Source organism: Opisthocomus hoazin, chromosome 4 (genome assembly GCF_030867145.1).
Source record: "Opisthocomus hoazin isolate bOpiHoa1 chromosome 4, bOpiHoa1.hap1, whole genome shotgun sequence".
Classification (NCBI taxonomy): domain Eukaryota; kingdom Metazoa; phylum Chordata; class Aves; order Opisthocomiformes; family Opisthocomidae; genus Opisthocomus; species Opisthocomus hoazin.
This window is the reverse complement of record NC_134417.1, coordinates 21,620,549-21,627,049: the sequence shown is the minus strand read 5'-3', so window position 1 is coordinate 21,627,049 and position 6,501 is coordinate 21,620,549. Positions and strand designations below refer to the sequence as shown.

The 6,501-nt window shown below is 38.4% G+C and overlaps 1 long non-coding RNA gene across 3 annotated transcripts in view; it reads right to left on the bottom strand.

The window, feature by feature from the left end:
* Positions 1-888: 888 nt before the first annotated feature.
* The window catches only part of LOC142361136 (uncharacterized), a 30,193-nt gene continuing 24,580 nt past the window's right edge, over positions 889-6,501 (bottom strand). For all 3 annotated transcript variants that reach the window (XR_012763673.1, XR_012763674.1, XR_012763675.1), the window contains exon 5: positions 889-4,580. This is a non-coding gene — a long non-coding RNA (uncharacterized LOC142361136). The remainder of the gene's footprint in view (positions 4,581-6,501) is intronic.

Here is a 6,501-nt window from a genome sequence, read left to right as displayed (position 1 = left end):
AAAGATATTCTTTCTCAATCCCAGGACAAGAACAAGAAATAATCATAAGCCTCTGCAAAATCTACAGACACAGACAACAATTATAATCAGCAAATGGTGATCCAGACAGACCTATTTTTACTCACACAGTTATAGTACAACATAAATTGTTATTGAAGCACGAAGTTTTGTCAACCAACACCGTGCCGCCTCTTTGCGAATTAGTTTGTGTGCGAGTTCTAGATGTGGCAGGCACAAATTATGCAAAAGAGCCTGCCATGATGAGAAAAGGATTTGATTACTAATGTTTAAATAAGGATCCCTTGAGCTGTCTCTTTTCTGTAGGAATGGTGTTAAATATTTGGCAACAAGATGACATGTTCTGCATAATTTAAACCCTTCCGTTGTACTGGGCACACAACATACATATGCCTGCAATTCATTAGTTCCCACGCACACTTTCAGCTGGCATTAAATATACATGTAAGATGAGCAACTGCTGTGTCCATCTATCTCTCCGCTCCCTATTACTTACTTTATCTTTTTATTGTTGACTTGGCTTTTACTCCAGGTAACACATCAACACTTTTGTTTTCGATATTTGTGAAGCAAGAGGCCTCAAATGATCAGTATTTGATCGCTTCTTATGTCTGACTGCCTTCAGCACTGTCACATCACTGGAAGGCCCAGTTCATGACTCCAAAGACAGCTTCCATCCCTCCCCGCCTGGCTATGACTTATCAGCTTTGTCTAGTCTGAGCTTATTTTATTTATTGAGAGTCGGGAGGAAGCAAGAAGATGATACGATGTAAAAGGAGACACGGCAAACAGGAAAGTTCAGTATCTATTTAATGAAGACGTACAGTGCCACTGTGCAGCAGCAGACAGCCTCTCCTTGCCTCAGACAGGAGCAAGCACTTACAACAGAGACAAACTTCAGTTGATTAAGTAATTTTTGATCTTTTATGGAAAAATGATGAATATTATTTTTGATGAATGCTGGAGGGGGTTAGATATAACTCGATGTGTGGAATGCCTGCTTCCAAAGTGTAAACAAGTGTTACTGCTATCTGCTTTCCACAGATATGATAATTTGCTTTGACTCCAACACCACTCCAAAAAATGATTAGGTAGCCACTACCTAATGGTTTCAAATTATCGTCAAGGAAGTTTACAATTATTTTTTGTCATGTCAAACTTCTCAGATTCTTTAAACAAAGTTTTGCATTAGATACACCTGAGCATCCGGTAATCTATTTTTTATTTCAAAAGGGATAAGTTCAGTAGTCAGGTTCCCCCTGAAAAAAAGAACAAACTCTCCAGTGAAAGACGAGAATAAAAGAAGAATGAACGTATAGTTAAAGTAAGTTCCTGTCACATGTAAGAGACAAGACGGGTAAAAGCAGGAGGTACAGAAAAGCAGACAATAAGGTCTAGCATCACTGGAGACATGTCAATGGAAGTTGATCTTTATATCGGTCACTGCCTCTAGGACAGAGACAGCACAACAGAGTCCTTTCCCACTGCAGATTTGGCATTGCCATATTTGCCTACAGGGATGTCTTACAAACACTAAATGCATGCAAAATATGCATTCATATCTGCTTTAAGATCAAATAACCAATTTGCCAAGACTTCTGTCCAAAACATGTTCCACTAACAGAGCACAGCCCTGTAATATGGCAGCAAACATCAATTACTTTCTCACACAGTTCATAATCCACCTCCTCACTCCTCAGTAGAGAAGAAAGCCAGAAAATACAAACTATTCTGCAAGAATTAGAAATCAGAGGGCAAAGATAAGTAGGTCTTTGTATTTTTAAAAAGAAAATCATAATTGTTAGGAATATTACCACCTCTGGAGTAACAAATTCAGTGAGAAAATGAGTGAAAAATGTCACAGGAGGACGTGAAAATTGAAGACTGGTCACTCCGATAAAGATGCAAAGTAATATTTGGGCCACCATCCTTGGATGCTGGAAAGCCTTTTAGTTCAAGCCACCTATTAAAATAGCAATGCTCTAACAAGACAGGACCCAAAGACTTCTAGAGAATTATAGCAATGTCACAGAAATGCAATATAAAAGAAAGCTAATTTCCTAACTGTGAGCTTGAGGATATCCCTTCTCTATATTTTATCATAATCTTCAAAAAAATTTAGCTTAAAGTAAGCTGAACTGGAAAATTAGGGTCACAAGTCCAGAACAAGATGCTGAAAAGAAGAATCCCTAGAAAGTGTCAGGGTGAGTACAGGTGGATTTTATTGTGCAAAGAGTTTCTGACAAGCTTGTTAAGGTAACAGCAGAAAGACATAATAGGGTTTCTTTCATCCTTCCCCGAGAGCTGTTGTTGTGCCAGGGGAAGAAAGACTCTGCAGTCACCATCAAGTTAACAAGCAAAACAGTTGGCTTCCCAAATGTGTCCTTTGCAGTGGGACTGGAAAAACTCAAATGCGCAACAGCAGCACACTGGTGTAAGAAACTAGAAACCACTGCTAAAGCTTGTATGCAATACAGGTGACTTCCAGTAATAGCCAAGGCATTAATGAGTAAATCATAATAAAATATTTGAATCTGCACTGTTCAAAATCAATTGTACAGTCTCACTCTTCAGGTTGTGCGTGTCTATGTGCACGTGTGTGTGTGCATGCTTGTAGGACGGGATTCAAATTGTCTGAAGATAGGGATCCTGAGTAATTTTAGGTGCTGTGGAGTATCTGAAATATCTGCACATAGCCAACAGTTGTGATGCAAGGTCTGCAAGCAGACCTCTGCCCTCCTGGATCATCAGCAGAAGATCCTATGGGATACAGTGCATCACTAAAAAAGGCACTAGATGTCTTTTTTTAAGTGACTAAATCACACGTGTGTGTCACTATATTTAATACTGAGAAAAGTACCAGGGCATTAAAAGTTCAAAGGATTATTATGGAGAAAATTTTAATCCCACACCTACACAATACAACCATATGTTGTCCTGCTTTAACTGAAGTATGCCTATGCACCCCCAAAGTGATATGAAAATGAAATACTGTGTTCCAGATAAATGAACTCTGCATTTATGATGAACACAAAGTACATAACAGTGTGCGTTAACAGATTGGGGTTTCTTAGGATATACCCACATTGATCCAATTTATAAACCACAGCTCAGAAATACACTTCTTCTTAGACCCACTCACTTTTCTAAATTCATGCTGCTAATTGTACTGGACAATGGACACAGTGATAACTGCTTTTGATGAATTTAATTAAGAAGGAACAATATGTATTTGTCATCATATGCCTATAGTGTATTGTTATTTCTCACCAAGCACTGAAAAAATAACAGATTTTAGTCCTGGGTTACTGCATAAAGCCTTAAAAAATAAGACTTTAATCCAAAGAAGCACTTAACAACATGCTGTATCTTGACTCTAAAGATTTAGCCAAAGTTAAAGTACTTATTATTTTTATTTTCTTGCATTTTTTTCATTTATTTGCATGTACTGAATGTGTCTGGAAGTTTCGTGGGGCTACAAACATTTTGCAATCGTTTTATGCAGCACATACCTCATGCTACTAAAGATGAAAGCGTCCTCCTTTGAAACAGATGTCCAATTCATGCTTTGGATGAGTGTGTCAGGGCTCAGCACAGCAAAAACCAGAACACAGACTCCTCAGAGAAGCCCAGATTAATACTCTTTGGAAGGAGGCCTTTTTGAGCATCATGTACCATTCAGAAAATTGAGTTAGGGCCTCAGCAAGTGTGTATCAATTTCGCAACGGTCAGTACTATGGGATCTGCAGATCTGGCATACGATGTCCAAAATAGCCTATATTTCATATCAAGATGACTAATCAGAGTTATTTCCCCAAGGATTTCTAAGTAATTCCTTGTTTTTCAAATTATACTTACTACTAGAAGTTGTAAATAGGTGGCAAAAACTTCCTTATGCTGTAACACTTTCACATTTTGTTTTCCTTTGCAAATATTTACCCACAGTTTACCCAACTTCAGTATTTTGCAAAAAATTATTTACAGCTTGGAAACAGAACAAATCTCTTAATTATGACTGAATACCTAGAAAAACAAGGTCTAAATCACAAAACCAGAAGGTAAAACTTCTTGTATAAATTATTCTTTGTGTATCATTTCTGCAAAGGATTCCATTCCCATCAGAAAATCAAAGGTATCCGATTCCCAAAGGTGTTTGATGACATTACTTAGACAGTTGCATAGAAAGCTATCTGTATGGCTGGAGGAATTTGAACAGGGAATCCTCAGTGAGGGGAGGTGGATGATGAATATTTTCTTCTTGCTTGAGGTTGTTGGTCTTCTGCTCTTGATTTCGTACTAACCTCACCACTTCTGCTGAGACATTTGCTCTGTGCTACACCTTGGATAAAGAGGAGTCTGTCTCTAATGCTTCCAGTGTGCTGCAATATGCGGGTTAAGACAAATACCTACAGATGACTCACATGTCACAAGTCTTCCAAAGGTGCTCATGTCCTGGAAAATACATGGTATTTTGAAGAGGTGAGAAAAGAGTTGGAAGAGGGCTGGAGTCCACAGATGGAGAGCTCTAAGCTTTGCTGAAGGGGCAGCTGTATTATGTGGCCCTGGAAGACAGAAGTACGAGACAAGTCTGAGAAATCATACTTTTTTTGACCTCAGAAAAAATGTCAGATACTGATATGTACTGAAAAGGAGAAAAATCTCCATTATTTAGCTAGAGAGTGCGCTACTAAACCCATACATAAGGCTGTTGTATAACAAGAAAGTAAAAATCCTCTTGGTATTTCTCTTAACATATGAAAAGCTGAACACTCATCTGCAGAGCTACGCTGCCAAATCTGAAAATTAAATTCTAACACTATGTGTGCTTCAAGTGTGGACTTCATTACTATTTTTTCTTTAACCTGAAAAATGTCCTGAATTCTGCATCCTACACTTACAGTCCTAAAATCTAGCATCTCTGCAGTTTCAGAGAGGATGCTGATAATAGTAAGAAGTTTTCAGGAGTTGCACCGTGTAAGTTGTTTTGTCCAGACTTGTCTATTGTGTGTAATAAGTTCAGTTCTACAAAAATCAAGTCATTACTGGAACTCCGGGAGCCAGGAGTACTGTGGCAGACTGCTAATTAATTTTGCCTCTGAAAATTCCAGCAATAATTGGATCAGGGAGTGACACATTCATCAAAAAGCAAATGTGTCCCTGTGAAGATCTTTGGCCTAAGAATTTTCTTAACATATTAATAGGAAATGTTTGTATTTTGGGTTGGCAGGAGAACTCGTGTGTTCATGTCCTTTTTTAGACAAATACAGGCTATTTTTAGCAACTTATTTTTTCCACTGCCGCCTAAGAAAAAATTTTTACATCTGACAGCCTATCTGAACTGTATCAAAAGATGATATTCATCATTGTAAGAGCCATTCTTCTCGGAAAAACACACTACTACTCCAAGCACCAAAATGAAGGTAACAGAAGGGAAAAAAATAAGGAAGTTGCAGAGAGAAAAAGATGGGAAATGAAAAAGAAATCGATCAAAAGAGGTATTGTACAACAAAGCCTGTTCAAGCATTGGGCCTTCTTCAGAAGCACACTGAAAAACTTTAAGAACCATCTATTTGTTGGCTATTACAAATGAGACGTATGTTTTATTTTCACCATGACAGCACCCACAAGTTTCAGTGAATGCAGGGTATCATTGATTAGATGTAATACATATAATAAAAAGCATCCTCCTTTTCCTTCCTCTACCCTAGTCAAAAAGAAAACAAAATAATTATGGAAGAACACTGGCTCAGGAAAATGAAGAAAATTGCACTGTCCCGCAGGGCAAGTTTACAGCTGAGAGCAAAGCCCTGTCTTTCCCAAATATACACTACTTCACTCAATTGCACAAAAAGCCTTCAAAACAAATAATTAATAGATCTTCAGGTCACTTTGTAGTGGAACAAACCCTATATTGTTCACACCTTGCACAGGAGATGTCCACCCTTGGTTACCTCCCCCCCCCCCAATTTCTGTATTTTGCTCAATGCCATCCTGCCAGGCTCTTCCATGATTGCACAGATCTCAAGGAGGGTTAACACACCTCGCAGAGAATATGATAAATTTAACAGCTCCAAGAAACCTAGCATGCAGTAGTTTCAGTAAGCTAACTGTACTGCAGAAGAGCCCTAATTTCATTTTATCTCTAACACACATAGCTCAACACTGCTTTTTTGTACTGTTGACCCAGCAATGCCTGATACAGACTTTGCTTTAGTGAGAATCTGTAACTGTAAGCTAGGGTCTTCAATGTGCAAACTTAGCTATCAGCCCCTTCCGATTGACAGGATTGGCTTCTCTAATAGAAATCTATTTGAAATCTGTGCCCACTATAGCCTTAATTCCCTAGCAGACACTCTGAAATGTTATCAGGAAAGCGCAGCTTTCAAAAATTACCGAGAACTCCCATATTAGCCACCAGTTCATGTGTGGGTAAAGGACACAAAAAAAGGGTGAAGAAATTAGCTGTCTCACATGACTCAGCAG